At 40.6% G+C, this 19203-nt stretch overlaps 1 protein-coding gene across 4 annotated transcripts in view; it reads right to left on the bottom strand.

Moving 5' to 3' along the window:
* The window catches only part of CEP128 (centrosomal protein 128), a 447679-nt gene extending 433680 nt beyond the window's left edge, over positions 1–13999 (bottom strand). For all 4 annotated transcript variants that reach the window (XM_057299772.2, XM_063596092.1, XM_034937939.3 and 1 more), the window contains exons 1-2: positions 13568–13999; positions 11363–11518 (exon numbers count right to left, since the gene is read on the bottom strand). The gene's annotated coding sequence lies outside the window, so the exon portion shown is untranslated. The remainder of the gene's footprint in view (positions 1–11362; positions 11519–13567) is intronic.
* Positions 14000–19203: the final 5204 nt, after the last annotated feature.

A 19203-nucleotide genomic window follows, 5' to 3' on the forward strand; every position in this document is an offset into this window, starting at 1 on the left:
TGCCATTGAAAGTACCCAAAGGCAAAACTAGGTGACAATCAACTATAAACATTAAAGTTACATCCTCAAGGTGGGGCAGCGGGGAGAAGAAAGTTTTTAAAAATCCCTGTCCAATCAAAAACAAATTCAAAAATAATTAGAAGAAACAGTCTACCCAAATAAGAAGGAAACTAGAAAAATAATTCTGGCAATATGAAAGAACAGAGTTCTATAACACTCCCAAAAGATCACACTAACTCTCCAGCAATGGATCCAAACCAAGATGAAATTTTTGAAATACCAGATAAAAAATTCAAAAGGTTGATTATTAAATTATTCAAGGAGATAAAAAGGAAAGGTGAAAACCAACATAAAGAAATTAATGAAACAATTCAGGACATGAATGAAAAATGTTCTAAAGAGACAGACATTGTAAAGAAAAACAAACCAGAACTTTTGGAAGTGAAAGACACATTTAGGGAACTACAAAATGCAGCGAAAAATCTTAACAGTAGACTAGACCAAGAAGAAAAAAGAATTTCAGAGCTCGAAAACAAGGCTTTCTAAGTAACCCAATCAGACAAAAATAAAGAAAGAAGGATGAATAGATATGAAGAAAATCTCCAAGAAATATGGAATTATGTAAAATAGCCAAACCTAAGAATCACAGGCGTTCCTGAGAAAGAAGGTAGATCCCTGTCACTCTCCATATACATAATTAACTCGAGATGGATTAAAGATTTAAATCTAAGACCTAAACCTATAAAAAATTTAAGAAGAAAACCTAGGAAAAACTCTTCTGGACATTGGCCTAGGCAACAAATTTATGACTAAGACCACAAATGCAAATGCAACAAAAACAGAAATAAATGGGACCTAATTAAACTAAAAAGTTTCTGCACAGCAAAAGAAATAATCATCAGAGCAAACAACCTACAGGATGGGAGAAAATACTTGCAAATTATATATCCAACAAAGGGCTAATATCCAGAATCTACAAGGAACTCAAACATATCAGAAAAAAAAAAGTAATCCTATTAAAAAGTGGGCAAATGACATAAACAGACAGTTCTCAAAAGAAGACATACAAATGGCCAACAAACATGAAAAAAAATGATCAACATCACTAATCAGAGAAATCCAAATGAAAACCACAATAAGATACCATCTTATCCCAGCAGAATGGCCATTATTAAAATGTCAAACAACAATAGATATTGGTGTGGATGTAATGAAATGAGAATGCTTATACACTACTGATGGAAATGTAAATCAGTACAACCTCTATGGAAAATAGTATGGAGATTTCTCAAAGAACTAAAAGTAGATCTATCATTTGAATCAGGAATCCCACTACAGGGTATCTACCCAAAGGAAAATAAGTCACTATGTCAAAAAGACATCTGCACATCTATGTTTATCACAGCACAATTCACAATTGCAACGATATGGAATCAACCTAAGTGCCCATCAACTGATGAGTGCATAAGGAAAATGTGGTATATATGTATACCATGGAATACTACTCAGCCATAAAGAAGAACAAAATAATGTATTTTGCAGCAACTTGGTTAGAACTGGAGGCTATTATTCTAAGTAACTCAGAAATCAAAAGCCAAATATTTCATGTTCTCACTTACAAGTGGGAGCTAAGCTATGAATACACAAAGACATACAGAGTGGTAGAGTGGACACTGGAGACTTGGAAGGGGGCAGTGTGAGAGGGGGTTGAGGGATGAAAAACTACCTATTGGGTACAATGTACACTACTCAGGTGACAGGTGCCTAAAATCCCAGACTTCACCACTATATGATTCATCCATGTAACCAAAAACCACTTACACCCTAAAGCAGGGGTCTCCAGCCATGAGCCAAGGACCACTACCAGTCCATGGCCTGTTAGGAACCGGGATGCACAGCAGCAGGTGAGCAGCGGGTGGGTGAGCAAAGTTTCATCTGTATTTACAGCTGCCCCCTTCACTTGCATTACCACCTGAGCTCCACTTTCTGTCAGATCAGCGGTGGCATTAGATTGTCCTGGGAGCACAAGCTCTACTGTGAACTGTACATGCAAGGGATCTAGGTTGTGTGTTCCTTATGAGAATCTAATGTCTGATGACCTGAGGTGGAGCTGAGGTGGTGATTCTAGTGCTAGGGAGCAGCTACAAATACAAATTAACATTAGCAGAGAGGTTTGACTGCCCGGAGACTGTAGTAAATCTACTGCTTGCAGACTCATATCAAAACCCTATCAGTGAGTGGCAAGTGACAAGCTGCATCTGGCGGCAGGCTTTAAGTCAGGATCCGACACTTCAGTCCGCACACGGCCCGCCCATTATTTTATTTACCACTGCTGTCCATACCTCTTTCCTGCACTATGCACTTGTCTCAGTCACTGTTTTGGTAAGCCCGCAAGCTAACCCTAGCCAAAATGAGTAAAAAACAAACGTCACTGGAGAGCTTCTTTGAAAAGGGGGAAAGATCCAATGATGGGACAGCAGAAGATGCTAAAAGTGCCAACAAAAAGAAAACTCCATTTAAAAAAATTACCAAGAGTCCTCCTTAAATTAAGAGTTCATTGCAACAGGTGATTCGCCTTCTCCAAGCCTGCTTTGTATATGTGATGACCAGCTATGCAATAAAGCCACGAAACCTTCAAAACTGCCTCACCACATGGAGACCATGCACACTGCATTAAAAGACAAGCCTTTGGAGTTTTTCAAAAGAAAAAAACATGAACACAAAGAACAGAAGCAATTATTGAAGGCCACCACTTCATCAAATGCATCTGCACTGCGAGCATCATTCTTAGTGGCTAACCACATTGCTAAAGCAAAGAAGTCCTTTACTATTGGTGAATAGTTGACCTGCTTGCTGCTAAGGACATTTGTCATGAACTTTTAGGAGAGGTTGCAGTTCAAAAGGTGGCACATGTTCCTCTTTTGGCTAGCACTATAACTAGATGAATGATGAAATAACAGAGGATAGGGAGGTACAACCGTTAAAGAGGATTAATGAGTCATCGTGGTATGCAATCCAGGTTGATGAGCCTATCAATGTTGACTATAAGGCAAGAATGCCTGTTTTTATGCGATATATTTTTCAGGAGGATGTGCATGAGGATACGATATGCGTACTTTTTCTGCCAACCAACACCACAGCTGCAGAACTGTTAAAGTCTTTGGATGATTACCTATCAGGAAAACCACATTGGTCATTTTGTGTTGTTATGTGCACAGACGAAGCAGCTGTCATGACTGAATGGCTTGCTGGTTTCACTACTCAAGTCAAAGAGGGTGCTTCTGAATATGAGTCTATGCACTGTGCCATCCATGGAGAAATGATGGGTAGCTGAACAATGTCACCTGAACTTAACAACGTTTTGCAGGATGTGATTAAAATTATCAGCCACATTAAAGTACATGCCCTTAACTCATGTCTGTTCTTGCAGCTCTGTGAGGAGATGTGGAGTACACACGTCATCTCTTATACACAGAAGTGAGATGGCTTTCTAAAGGTAGATCACTGGCCAGAGATTTTGAGTTCCAACAGCCGCTCCAGAGAGTTCTTTTAGAAATACAGTCACTACTGGCAGCACATTTCAGTGACACGGAATGGGTTGTAAAACTTGTTTACTTGTGTGACATAGTCAAATTCAACCTGCTCCACAAACTCAATCTGTCACTTCATGGGAAAACGACAACTGTGTTCAAGTCAGCAGATAAAGTGGATGCATTCAAAGCCAAACTAGAATTATGGGGGCAACCAGTGAACATTGGGATTTTTGACATGTTTCAAATATTAGCAGAGATTTTGAAAGAGACTGAGCCAGGGCCTTCTTTCTCCCAGCTGGTGTATGATCATCTATCTCAGCTTTCAAAGGAGTTTGAGTATTACTTCCTAATATGGTCTGGCTGTGTCTCCACCCAAATCTCATCTTGAATTGTAGTTCTCGTAATCCCCATGTGTCATGGGAGAGACTGGTGGGAGGTAATTGACTCATGGGGGCAGTTACCCCCATGCTGTTCTCATGATAGTAGTGAGTTCTCACAAGATCTGATGGTTTTATAAGGGGCTTTTCCTCCTTCACCTGGCACTTCTCTCTCCTGATGCCATGTGAAGAAGGATGTGTTTGCATCCCTTCCACTACGATTGTAGGTTTCCTGAGGCCTCCGCAGCCATGCGGAACTATGGGTCAATTAAACCTCTTTCCTTTATAAATTACCCAGTCTCGGGTATTTCTTCATAGCAGCATGAGAATGGACCAACATACTTCTCAACCACCAAAGATCCCCAAATTGGGAAGAAATGGTTCCGCAACCCACTTGTAAATAAACCAGGTGAATCAACTTTGTCCATGCTAGAAGAGGATCAACTTCCTGAGATTGCAAATGACTCTGGCCTTAAAAGTATGTCTGAGACAACTTCAAACCTCTATATGTTCTGGATTTAAGTCAAGGCAAAATATCCTGAGCTTGCCTTGTGCACCAAAAAGCCTGCTTCCATTTCCAACATCTTATCTTTGTGAAGCAGGTTTTTCTGCAGTGACAGCAACAAAAATGAGACTACAGAGTAGAATGGACGTAAGCAACACACTTTGGGTGTCACTGTCTCCCATGACCCCAAGATGGGACTGTCTAGTTGCAGGAAAAAAAAGCTCAGGGCTCCCACTGACTCTATGGTGAGTTGCGTAATTATTTCTTTATATATTACAGTGTGATAATAACAGAAATAAAGTACACAATAAATGCAATGCACTTGAATCATCCCAAAACCATCCTTCTCTCTGCCTCCCAGTCTGTGAAAAAATTGTCCTCCATGAAAAGTGCCTCTGGTGCCAAAAAGGTTGGGGACCCCTGCCCTAAAGCTATTGAAACCAAATAATAATAATAATAATAATGATTTTTTAAAAGGACACTGCAGAAGGAAGGGGCTTCTCTTTCTGGTTCCATGTTTTCCATTTGTTGCATTTTCATTTCAGCATCCTGTGTGAGGATATCCAGTGGTACTCAACTCCATCAAGTTTCAGCAGGACCCACATTGGGCAGCTTTCCATCAGGTTTCAGTAGCCCCACCCCCTACTCAGATTCTTACTGAATCTGACAGACACCCTCACAGTCAATCCCCCAGCTTCACCCTACCAGCATCCTGGAGAGGTGTTTCCTGCCCATCATTCGTGGTGTGGTCCCCTGCCTTCCAGCGTCACTCCGCCTTTAATTAGGAACAGTGTCCCCTCCATCCCCAGCAACTGTGGATCAGCTATGGCCCCAGTAACTCAGTAAGTCTCTCCACCATTCAGGGAGCTATAGCCACACCTTCTCCAACAAGGTATGAATCCCAGCCTTACAGAGAGCCCCCTCCAAGTTTATATCTCCTTTGGGCACTATCTGTCAGCCCAGGGGATTCTTTAGAGTCATCTCTGTCCTTTTACAGATAATCCCCTTATAGTTAATTATATCAGGAGTCAGCAAACTTTTTTTCTCTGCCCAACTGTGAGCCTCTGCCAGCTGTAGCACAAAAGCACAGACAATTATAAATGAATGGGGTAGCTTGATTTGACCTGTGGTAAGCTAAATTTAGCCCATGGGATATGGCTTATCAACCTCTGCTGTATGTTAAACTTTCCCTGTTAAAATTACTATGGGACATCTGTCTCATCTGTTTAGGGGCAAATGCTGAGTGAACTCTGAGGGACAAATGCAACAAATACGTCAAGTAGGAAAAGGAATAGAAAGTATCCTTTGGAAGTGCTAGTGACTGTATCAAAAGCAGTCTCAGTAAAATGGCTTAGGTGAGGACGATGCCAGGTTGTGGAGTAAATAGGGGGTGAAAAAGCAGAAGCACTGTGTATAAATCATTCTTTTAGGAAGTCTGCATATGTGAAGAAAGAGATTAGTAGCTAGAAAGGAACATTTATGTGTGGGAAATAAGCCTTAGATTGCAAAATATTTGAGACTCTGATGCCAGGGAGGTCCAATATACAACAAATAAGATGGCAGACTTCAGACAAGCCCGACCTACCATTAGGATCCATGCAAGCAAGTCACTTACTGGGGAGAGTCCTATGCAACCACCGGCTGAGGATGTGCTACACATCTTTCCTGCAAACACGGTGACACACTTCTCCCACCCTCTGCAGTTAATTCCCAGCTTTCAAGCCTCCTGTCTTAATAAGTTACACAAATAATGGCCTTCATCCTAAAACTGCTTTGCAGTACCAGATGGTTCAGCAAACTATGGCACAGCCAATTTTAAGGGTCAGGAAGAAGATAATGATTTCTTGTCTAAGAATTCAAAGACCATCCTTTGGCAAAAGTTTATTGAGCAGACCTTAAAATTAAAGGTCAATAGGAAATGTTTTTTAAAACATCGATAAAGTAGAAACATACTGGATTTAACGATTGGAGCACATAGCTGGAAATCAGAACATCAGAGGTACAAACGCGAGAACCACCATTTACTGAGCACCTAGGTATGACAGATACTTTGCATACAGTAAAGTATCTCTGCAAAGCTTGGCTTAACCTCAGGCCAATCTTACAAGGCAGGATTTCTAACCTCCCTGAGGGCATATACTAGCTCTTGTTCATCTATTCCCAGGCCCCAGCATAGTGTCTGAGTGTCCGGCACATTCAATATTTACTTCTTAAATGAACAAAGTAGTCCCTTTTTTGCAAATGAAGAACTACTAACGCTCCCAGTAGTTAAGTAGCTAGAAAAGCCTGGATTCAAACCATAATCTTAAAGCAACCTTCTAAATAAATAGGAGACCCCATAACTGGAAACATATATAAACCAAGACAAAAAAGAATATTTGTTTTAATTTTTTTTCTGTAAAATTATGAGACTATAACTGCTATATTACTTGCTTACATTTATACAAAGGCATAATAATGTTCAACTTTATTGAAATAATAATAGCTATTGATTTACAGTTTTCTATGGACTAATTTCTATACTAAGTGCTTTATGTATGCTCTCTCATTTGATCCTCATAACATTATTATTATCATCCCCATTTTACAGAAAACAGAACTAAGGCTTAAAGAAGCAAAGTAACTTAAGTGGCAGAGCCAGGATTCAAATCCAGGCAAGAAGACTATTTCCGAAACCCAACTTTTTAATCAGTACACTTGTTACATGTAAATGGCAGTGGTGAGAAAGCAAAAAACAAAAACAAACAAACAAACGAAAAACAGGTATACCAATGAGTAAAGGTACTCTTCCCTAAAAGCAAAATAAGCTGATAAGAATAAAGTGCTTGGCTGGGCACAGTGGCTCATGCCTATAATCCCAGCACTTTTGGAGGCCAAGGTGGGTGGATCACTTGAGGTCAGGAGTTCAAGACCAGCCTGGCCAGCATGGTGAAACCCTGCCTCTACTAAAACTACAATAATTAGCTGGGTGTGGTGCTGAGCACCTGTAATCCCTGCTATTTGAGAGGCTGAGGCAGGAGAATTGTTTGAACCCAGAAGGCAGAGGTTGCAGTGAGCCGAGATTGCACCACTGCACTCCAGCCTTCTGGAGTAAGACAGAGTAAGAGTCTGTCTCAATAAATAAATAAATAAATAAATAAATAAATAAATAAATAAAAATAAAGTACTTATTGTTGTATTCAAGCTATGAGTCCCCCCACCAAAAAAAAAAAAAAAAAAAAAAAAAACAGAACACACATGAGCTAGCTTAAGCGAAACAGAAATTAATTGTTTTTAAAGAATACAATAATGATGGTAGTGGTGGTGGTGGTCATCATGGTAGAAGCCAAAATAAGCAATAATACTAATAACTCAACAATTAAATGGCCCTTTTCTGTGCCAGGCTCTGTTCTAAGCACTTTACTTGTATTAACTAATGTAACCCCAACAACAGCCCTAGAGTAAACATAGCTGTAATCAATATGACAGGTAAGGAAACAACTTCCAAAAGTTAACTTGCCCAAACTCAAAAAAGTAGAAAGCTTTCTTACACACAGACATCTCTATTCCACAACCAAAACCTAGCAGGCTCAGTTCCAGGCTGTATTTTTGCTCTAATTTCATCAGGAGTCCACCCTGCTCCAGCACCTCAGAGCAGGAGGCAGAATCAAATGGACCAGTGCCTGGGAAGTACAGAATTAAAGCTCATCCATTCATCCATGAGCACATTCGTTCACAAGCACTTATTCATCCATTCATGAGCACCTGTTTCACAGCAAACCCTGTATGCAGAGTAGATTCTAAATGTTTATCAGGCCAGGCACAGTGGCTCAGGCCTGCAATCACAGCACTTTGACAGGCCAAAGTGGGAGGATCACTTGAACCTGGGAGGTCAAGGCTGCAGTGATCCAAGATGACACCACTGCACTCCAGCATGAGTTACAGAACAAGACTTCATCTCAAAAGAAAGAGAGAAAGAGAGGAAGGAAGGAAGAGAGGGAAGGAGGGAGGGAGGGATGGGAAAATGTTTATCAGAATGAATTAAATGGATTCATGTAACCACAAATACTCCCATCTCCCAAATACTCCAAGCACCAGCATTATAGAAATTTCAGAGAGGTGTGCATATCCGATAAAGGCCTGATAAGTCTCTGAGTCACTCATAATTAGTGATAACAAGATACCAGAAACAAGCTTTAAAAACTAAAAGAAAAACTCACAAAATATTTGCATTATATGGGAACCAAAGGGTTAATCAGCTCTTTCAAAAACACAAGAAAAAGAACAGTCCAGTTGTAAAAGACTCAAAAGATACATAAGCAGACAATTCACAGAAATCAAATGACCCTAACAAATGTTATTTGTTATTTCACTAAATAATTACAAATTAAAATAATAAAATGATATTCTTGTCTATCTGTTTTACACAGATGAAAAAGCCTCTCACTCGCAGGGTTAGCAAGGTTATACCTTGTTGTAAGAGTATTAACTATAAAAATTACATTAGCACGTATATCTACTATGTACCCACAAAAATTAAAAATTTAAAAAAAAAAAAACCACATTAGCTTTTCTGGAGAACAACCTGGCAATACAAGTAAAAATAAATAATACGGGCCAGGCGCAGTGGCCCATGCCTGTAATCACAGTATTTTGGGAGGCCAAGGTAGGAAGATTGCTTGAGCCCAAGCGTTCGAGATGAGCCTGGGCAACACAGTGAGACCTTGTCTCTACAAAAAAATAAAACAAAATTAGCCAGGTGTGGTAGTGCACACCTGTAGTCCTAACTACTCGGGAGGCTGATGTGAGAGGATTTCTCAAACCTGGGAGGTAGAGGCTACAGTGAGCCAAGATAGCACCACTGCACTTCAGCCTGGGTGACAGAGTGAGACCCTGTCTCAATCAATCTGTAATATACATAGACGTTGACCCAGAAAATCTATTTCTATGACTATTAACCTAGGAAGATAAAATATTTATATATATTTTATGTATAGACATATGCATAAGAATTTCACTGTAGAAATTCTTCAGAAATTTTAATTCACTCATCCATTCATCCATGAGCACATTCATTCACTCCAGCCTGGGCAACAGAGTGAATGAATTTTTTTACAGTTGTAAAAGAATAAGAAAAAAATATAAATCCACTGGATAAGCATACAATAAATGTATCTAATCACTGGGATATTATGTATCTGTTAAAAGAGACAAGGTTGAATGGTAAGTGCTGACCTGTAACAATACATTTTACAAAAAAAGAAAAACATACTATACAATAGTATGAATGTATTGAAACTACTTTATATCAGAATCAACCCAGAGACATTACATGGATAGTGTATTCTATAATATACATGCTAATATAGTTTTTAATAACCTAGTAAATCTAGATTATTTTTATATTATTTCCAAAATTTCTGGGCCAGATCATCCCAATAGGTCCCCCATCCAGCTCTAAAATTCTTTAATCCTAAGAATTTTTTTTTTTTTTTGAGACAGCATCTTACTCTGTCACCCAGGCTGGCGTGTAGTAGTGTGATCACAGCTCACTGCAGCCTCGACCTTCTGGGCTCAAGTGATCATTCCACCTCAGCCTCCCGAGTAGCAGGGACCAAAGGCACATGCCACCATGCCTGGCTAATTTTTTTATTTTTTTGTAGAGACGGGGTCTTGCTATGTTGCCCAAGGTGTTCTAAAACTCCTGGGCTCAAGCAATCCTCCTGCCTTGGCCTCCCAAAGTGTGGGATTACAGGCATGAGTCAATGCACCTGGCCTAATCCTATAAATTTTGTACACCACTGATCTTAATACACAGTGTTAGTATTTTTTTTTTTTTTTTTTTTTGAGACAGAGTCTTGCTCTGTCGCCCAGGCTGGAGTGCAGTGGTGCGATTTCCGCTCATTGCAAGCTCTGCCTCCTGGGTTCATGCCATTCTCCTGCCTCAGCCTCCCAAGTAGCTGGGACTACAGGCGCCTGCCACCACGCCTGGTAATTTTTTTGTATTTTTTAGTAGAGACAGGGTTTCACCATGTTAGCCAGGATGGTCTCAATCTCCCAACCTCATGATCTGCCTGCCTCGGCCTCCTAAAGTACTGGGATTACACGCGTGAGCCACCGTGCCCAGCCACACAGTATTAGTACTGCAAGTCCGCAGTGTGTCTCCCCTCTATGTTTCAGAGTCTTTTATCTATCGAGCACAATATGAAATCCAAAAAAAGGTCCAGAATTTTTACATCTATGTTGTAAATTTAAACTTTAAACATTACACCCTTAATTATCAATGATAATTCATGTTGAATTTATTTATGGAAATCACAAATTATAATGATCTCTTACCTCAATAATAATATAAGGACTACTATATTTTTTTAAAAAAAACTAGGAAAGATAATAGAACTTTTTGAACATTGAAAGAGATGAATAACTGCACACTGTGCCATATATGGTCCACTTAATCCAAAAATGTTGAGTGTGAATCAAATTCTATTCGAGGGCACTTATAAACAGCAATGAAGCCCCTTGGCAGTGGGTGGGACTGAAATTTGGAGTCAGAAGACCTGGGAACAATGATCACTCTTTTGGCTCCAGAATCCCAAGCAAATTAAATAACCTGAGACTCAACTGTCTCCTTTGTAAAAGATAAGCATGGTAAAGGAATTATATAATGCCTGTAAAAGGTGTCTGACAGAATGCCTGAGACAAAGCAGGTTCTCAATTCCTTGCTTAATAGAAACAGGTACATCACTGTTGCTTTTGTTAAGGTTATAAAGGATATCTCAACTTATCTACTTTGTTCATCTGAATTTTTGCAACACTGCATACACAATCATTCGATATTTTATTTTTAAACTATATATTAGAAGGGGCTTCTTGCTCCCAAAACTCCATTTCTTGGCATAGTCTTTTCTACCATAAATATGCAAAAAATGTGTTATCTCAGAAACTCAGGGAGAAAGCATACTTACGAAGCACACCCCCAAAACTCCGAGTTGCTCTTCTCTGAGCTCAATGCTCTTTTTAGGCACATATGTCTGCCTCCTATCATTTCTTCATGAGGTTCAGGGCAAAGGGCCTAGTCAAGCAGATGATCTTTGGTTGCCCCTACACTTTCCCCAAACCACCTACAAATAAACAAAACAAGGGGGTAAGACATACCTACAACTTTAAACATTTTTAAATAATGAAATATGAAAATTAAGTCCCTATGTACAGACTATGGCATAACACAGAATAGAGAAAATGCTCCTAGAATGATTCAAAAGCCCAAGAGACCTCACTACAATTCTTCACATCCAAGTGCCCAGCCCACATATTGTCACTGGTGACTTCCGTCCATGCCTGGGCATCCCTGGGGCTTGCCAGAGAGTTCATGCTCCAGTGTGAACCGCAGCCCAAGTCTAGCCAAAAAGTACTATGTATGAGCATGTCTAAAAGTTGGTAACTAAGTCAGGTAATACAGTTAACATGTTACTGCTGAATGTGGTGACCCAATTATACTTCCAAGCCAGTCTAACACTCCTAAAGGAAATATTTTATAAGATGCCCAGTTCTTCCCATACTCAGTGCTACAATTAAATAAATAAGAATAAAATGCCTTTGGTTGTAGAAAAGAGCGGTGGACAGAAATATTTTCAATTAATTGTGACTGCTTTCAAAGCAATCTGTAAGAATCCACAGGAAGTGATCCAGAGAACTGAGAGTTGTCTACATAAAAGGTAGATCTGGGAATACATCTATAAACCATTTCAAGAAAAAAAAAAAAAGGTATTCTGAAAAAGTTAACCAAAATAAACTGTCAAGAAACAGTTCAAAGAGACCTAGGTTATGCAATGGCAGACAAGATACGCTGAGAGAACATAGGCACAGTGCACACTTCACTCTTCTAACAAAACAGCCACCATCACCCATGAAATGAGTCATAGGCACAACCAAATTTATGTGTGCCAATATGAAACTGCCAAAGTTTTAACCTTATCTCTGTGCTGTCCAGTACAGCAGTCACTAGACACATGGCTACTGAGCTCTAGCTCTTGCCAGGTCAAACTGACATGTGCTATACATGTAAAATACACAAGAGATTTTGATGACTTAAAATATATTTTTTTTAATGTATAGCCAGGCATGGTGGCGAGTGCCTGTAATCCCAGCTACTCCGGAGGCTGAGACAGGAGAATTGCTTGAACCCAAGAGGTGGAGGTTGCAATGAGCCCAGACCGCGCCACTGCAGTCCAGCCTGGGCGACAGAGCCAGACTCCTTCTCACAAAAAAAAAAAAGTAAAAATCTCAATAAGTTTTATATTTACTCCATTGAAAACATTTTTCTATATTGCGCTAAATAAACTATTATTTAATTTCACCAGTTTCTTTTTACTTTTTTAATGTGGGTACTACAAAATTTAAATTCACCTGAGTGGCTCACACTGTATTTGTATTAGACAACACTAATCTGCATAATTAATAAAAAATAAACAACAAATGCTGAGCACTTGCAGGGTGCCAGGCACTGTGCTAGATACTTTACATAATACTCAAATCAATGCTGCAATTAATGGTAAGGTTTTACCAGACGCCTACATAACAGATTGGCTCCATCAAACCAATAAAAGATGCAGCTGGGATTCAATGTCAGGTATTTTTACGAAATAATTCAATTAAGGGACTGCTAACAGCTAAGGCTGGAGCAAATCCTATGATGGCACGGGAAAGAGAGGTCACTAATAAAGCGTTCCCGAGAGTAGCACGCTTTCTGTGACTACAAAACAGGGATTAAAAAAAAAAAAATCAAATTTGCTTGCAGGACAGGCAAGCAAATGTCAGACGGTCCTCTGGAGGACCTACCGAATGAGTCCAATCTCCTGTCCCTTAAAGCTTCACAGATGCTAGCGGTAGAGCAAGCTGCTCCCAAAGGAAGGACAATGTAGTCCAGATTCGCTGGGTAACCTGGCCAGGACCTGACCGCGGACACCCCTGCCGAGGGAGGGAGGCCTCGGGATGACAGGCGCGCCGTCTCCCCTCACCTCTGCACACACTCCACCCATCCACGGCCCCACCCCAGATCCCGCGCCGCTCTGAGGTCCCCACCCCTGGGACGAGGGGAAGTGGGACTAAAACGTCTACAGTAAGACGGGGAAGTGGTCGAAAAAGGGCAAGGGGGAGGTGGGGGCAGGTACCTGAGACGGAGAATGATCCCAGCTCCTTAATGCCGGATCATCGCCTAGGCCCCACCCGGCTCCCGCGGCTACCAGTGACCCAGAAGGTGCAACTGACCAAACGCAGCGACTCAACCGACTGTGCTCTCCCCAGACTCGCAGCTATGGCAACTTGAACTAGCCGCCCAGCCACAGCGAGAGTACAGGACCCCGCTGCCGCCGCTTGGCCCTCTGGGAGTTGTAGTCCATCTCGGCCTCATGATCAAGGAATTACCAAGGGAGAGAGTCCCGAAAAGGAACTGCAAATCCCAGGTAGCCATATAGCTGGCCTTCGGGTAACTTTCCCGGAAAAAAGCCTAATCCCTCGGCCGCGCCCTCTTGCCCTGCTCTATTTTTTTTTTTTTAAAGGACCAGCCTCCTTTGTAGGAGGCAAACTCCAGTTAGAAAGTGAATAAAAATGCTTCCTTGGCCTTGACTGTAATTTTACTCCTTGGGGGACAAAAGGAGTCCCCCAGGACTACGGTAAGATGGGGAAGTAGAAAAAGGGCAAGGGAGCGGTGGGAGGACAGGGAAAGACAATTTCTAGCACTGAAATGTAAAAATCCCCTTAATACCAGGGTCCAGTATATTGTTCCAAAGACTCACAAATTCTTAGAAGCGGACGGGAACAGAGAAGATTATGTAGTCCAACCTGTTTGGCCTGGAAAGAGTAAGGGACTTGCCTAAGATCATATGGCTTATTCACGGCACACCAAAAGTAGATGTGAGGCTGTCAGCTCATTACTGCTGCTACTTCAGTCTAGGTGTCATCTCCTCACTCTAGAACATAAAAGAAATGTTTTCCACTCAGGGGAGTTGGTTTCAGTCACTAAGAGAATGAAAACCTCAATAAAAAACTGAACTTTGGAAAGCTAAAAAGTAACAATTAAATTAGTCATATGAATTGCCCTTCTTCTCTGCCAAAAAGACCACTTCCCCTTCCTTCTTTGAGGCTAAACTCAAATATTACCTGATCTGTGAAAGCTTTCCTGGCTACGTGAAGAAGAGCTAGATCATGTTTAATAACAAGGGTTCCTTAATCTAATAATTCTGTGCTCTATAATCCATTTCCCAGTTGGTCCCCTCTATTAGCCCTTCAAAGGGACCTAACCTTTTTTGTACATTTTTATCTTTCTTCTCACCCTTTCCTCACTTGCCCTTCTCCGTTCATATCCCTCTCTCTCTTTCTTTCTCTCTCTCCCCCTTTCTCTCCTTCCATCCCTCCTTACCCCTCCTCCCTCCCAACAGGCAGAGTCATAAATAATTAGCACATAAATTTGATATAGTCGTATTATTCAAATTTTTTTTCTGGCCAACACTGAGACATGAAACTATCTCATATTGGTTTGAACATAAAATAATTCTTCCAAAGACCTCCTATGCATTTGCAACTATCTTCAAGCTGCTTACTTGAAATTGTTCCTCAAGAATACATTCCACCAGACAGAGTTTAAGATAATTCAGAACAGCCATAAAATTGCCCCATATACATGCAGAAGCATAATAATAACTGTTTAATTGTAAACATTTTAACTTTCAAAACAATTCTATTCATTCATGTAATTCAGCAAATGTATGCTGTATATTTCTAGTATCCAGACATTGTTTTAGACACTGAAGTTGCAGTGAAAATAAACAACATAGACTTTGCTTTCAAATTGCTCAGAGCCATGTGAGAGAAAAAGACAATAAATGATTACAAATCTCTGTGTAATAGAATACTGCATAGGTTTGTATGGAAAGACATAAAAGAGAAACTTTCTGAAGAAGTGATAATCAGATCAACTGCAGGAGAAATGTCTACCAAAAGAGCTAATGTAATCACGAGCTACATTAATAAAAACTGATTGTCCACAGCTTTTCCTCCCTGGTTCAACCACATTTAGAGAATTGGATTCTATTCTATAGGCCTTATTTTTCAAAGTGATATTAACCAAATAAATCAAACATTACAGGACACAACTGGGACCAAAGGGTTAAAAATCAGATATTTTCGTTCATTTTGATCAAGAAATGCTTAAATATGTTACTAAATTCATAGCAGCTGTTTGTCAGCTGTGGTGTGCTCTGAGTCAACAGACGTGGCATCCCAAAAAAATGTAGTGAAGTCAGGCCAGGGGTGCTGACTCAAGCCTGTAATCCCAGCACTTTGGGAGGCTGAGGTGGGTGGATCACGTGAGGTCAGGAGTTCGAGACAAGCCTGGCCAACATGGCGAAACCCCGTCTCTACTAAAAATACAAAAATTAACCAGGTGTGGTGGTGGGCACCTGTAATCCCAGCTATTCGGCAGGCTGAAGCAGGAGAATCATTTGAACCCGGGAGGCGGAGGTTGCAGTGAGCTGAGATGGTGCCACTGTACTCCAGCCTTGGTGACAGAGTAAGACTCCATCTCAAAAAAAAAAAAAAAAAAAAAAAAGCAGTGAAGTCACATCACTGAATCTTTGTTTTTTATGTCTTAACAAAATAGACAAAATGAGTTAAAGCCGACAAAATGAGTTAAACCAACAAAATAGATTTTACATGAAATTGTCTCATAACTCCCAAAGATATGTATTACTTTTAATCAATATGGCCAACACACATTATACAAACACAATACCATACTCAAGCAGAATCATCTGAGCTGAGATTTGGAAAAACCCACAAAGAGTATTGATATGGTCTGGCTCTGTGTCCTCACCCAAATCTCTTGAATTGTAATCCCCACATGTTGGGGGAGGAACCTTGTGAGGGGTGATTAGGTCATGGGGCAGTTCCCCCACGCTGTTCTCATGATAGTGAGTGAGTTCTCAGTAGATCTGATGGTTATATAAGAGGATTTTGCCTACTTCTCTCTCCTGCCACCATGTGAAGAAGGATGTGTTTGCTACCCCTTCTGCCATGATTGTAAGTTTCCTGAGGCTTCCCCAGCCATGCAGAACTGTAAGTCAATCAAACCACTTTCCTTTGCCAGGTGCGGTGGCTCACGCCTGTAATCCCAGCACTTTGGGAGGCCGAGGCGGGCGGATCACGAGGTCAGGAGATCAAGACCATCCTGGCTAACATGGTGAAACTCCGTCTCTACTAAAAATACAAAAAATTAGCCAGGCGTGGCGGCGGGTGCCTGTAGTCCCAGCTACTTGGGAGGCTGAGGCAGGAGAACGGCGTAAACCCGGAAGGCAGAGCTTGCAGTGAGCCGAGATCGTGCCACTGCACTGCAGCCTGGGCGACAGAGTCAAGAGTCTGTCTCAAAAAAACAAAACAAAACAAAACAAAACAAAAAAACAGAAAAAACAAAACAAAAAAACCACTTTCCTTTATAAATCACCCAGTCACAGGTAGTTCTTCATAGCAGGGTGAAAACAAACCAATACAAGTATCATTTGCAGTACCCTTCTTTTGCAAACCATGTATTATAGATAGGGGCACACAGAGGTTACATGATGTATTAGTTTACTAGGGATTTGATTAAATACCACAGAATGGGTGACTTAAACAACAAAAATTTATTTCCCACAATTCTGAAGGCTGCAAGTCCGAGATCAAGGTGTCAGCAAGTTTAGGTTCTCCTAAGGTCTCTGTCTTCGGCTTGCAGAGATCCATCTTTTCTCTGTATCCTCAGATAGGCTTTTCCCTGTATGAGCACATACATGGTTTCTCTCTCTTCTTGTAACGACACCCGTTATCTTGAATTAGAACTTTATACTATAGCCTAATTTAAACTTAACTACCTCCTTAAAGGTCCCATTTTCAAAAACAGTAACATGGGGGGTTAAGATTTCAACATGTTTTCCCCAAAATTGTACCTATTCAGGATTAGTGTCATCAATGATCTCATTACGTAATACCTTGATTGAGGTAGATGCGGGAGATATTTTTGATATGCCTCACCCACATCACCCCTTAACTGGGAATGATTCTACCCACAGTGTTGGGCCCCTATAGCCTTGTTTATGTTATACAAAGCCCCTACCTGTCTCACCATGGCTGATTAGACAAGGAGTAGAGAGACACCTGAGACAATTTGGGCCAATCAGGCTCTTTATCCTTTGAGAATTTAAAATGGGGACTCAAGCTCCCAATTGGTTGCTAGAATAGTCTTGATGTACAGGTAAGAGCTGAGGCCGCCATAGAGAGGTGACCATCTTCACCTGTGTTCAAGAAGCAGCTGACAATGCTAACCTGCAGAGACAGAGAGAAGTGAGTAAAGCAGTGAAAGGAAATAAACTACACAACCACGAGGAAATGAGCCCAAGAGAATACAGCCCCCGTTCCTGTCAACTTCCAAGTTCCTGGATCCAAGCCTTGTTATTCCCATTTGTATTTCCTGTACTTGTTTTCCACAATACACTAGTGGCAACTAGAGGTGGTTAAATGCACAGATTCTGGACCCAAACCACTTGGATTCAAGTCCGTTATAATGCCTATCAGCAATGTTACTTCAAACAAGTTACTTAATCATTCTGTGCCTTCATTTCTTCCTCTTCTAAATGTGGACAATAAAAATAGCACTTCATGTGTAGAGGTGTTTGGGGGATAAAATAAATTAATGTGTGTAAAGCACTAAGCCTAGTGTCTAATTCATGGTAAGCATTATTGAATGTAAGCTGACATTATATGTAGGCTGACAAATACTATGACATCCTAAAAATGTTAGTTCCATGAATATTGGTACTCTATTATTTTGTTCTAGACACTTAGAACAAAGAATGTATTAATACCTTGATGCCTCATGATGATTTCCCTTTTGAAGCCTAAGATTAGTTCTGCTGATTGAAATCTAAAGAGCCTTGACTAAGATTATACTAATGAGATCACCAGCCTGTAAGATCCAAGATGCTAATTCTAGATCTAGTTTCTTGAGCAGTTTCATCAGAAACACTTTTGAACCATACGAAACATTAAATACCTAGATGAACTAATCAATAAAAAGGTTCTGGAATGGGGCTAGTCTAAAAGCATTGACATGACCATCCTAACCCAACTCATCTAGAAGGAATAAATGTAGAGAAGGGAAGACAACTATTATGTAAGAAGCTGTGGGTGGCAGACAGAGGTGGTGCTGTTTCAAGGAGAAGGGACAGAAGTTGTATTTCACCAATAACTTCCAAATTTATACAACTATGAAACAACAACAGCTGATATGGCTTGGTTCCATGTCCCCACCCAAATGTCACGTGGAATTGCAATCCCTAATGTTGGGGGTGGGACGTGATGGGAGGTGATTGGATCTCAGCAGTGGATTTCCCCCTTGCTGTTCTCATAATAGTGAGTGAGTTATCACAAGAACTGTTGTTTAAAAGTGTGTAGCACTTCCCCCTTCACTCTCCCTTTCTCCCACTCTGCCATGTGAAAAAGGTGCTTGCTTCCTCCTCACCCTTCAAAGCACCATGATTGTAAGTTTCCTGAGGCCTCCCTAACCATGCTTCCTGTACAGCCAATAGAACTATGAGTCAATTAAACCTCTTTTCTTCACAAATTACACAGTCTCGGGTGGTTCTTTATAGCAGTGTGAGAATGGACTAATACAACAGCACACTAACTATGTCCATGTGACACAAAAATGTATTTGAAATACCAACATTTTCCTCAAATGTTTATTTTTTTCACCTTGGCTCTCTCGTTATCTCCATTTCTG

The sequence above is a fragment of the Pan paniscus genome, chromosome 15 (genome assembly GCF_029289425.2).
Source record: "Pan paniscus chromosome 15, NHGRI_mPanPan1-v2.0_pri, whole genome shotgun sequence".
NCBI classification, from domain to species: domain Eukaryota; kingdom Metazoa; phylum Chordata; class Mammalia; order Primates; family Hominidae; genus Pan; species Pan paniscus.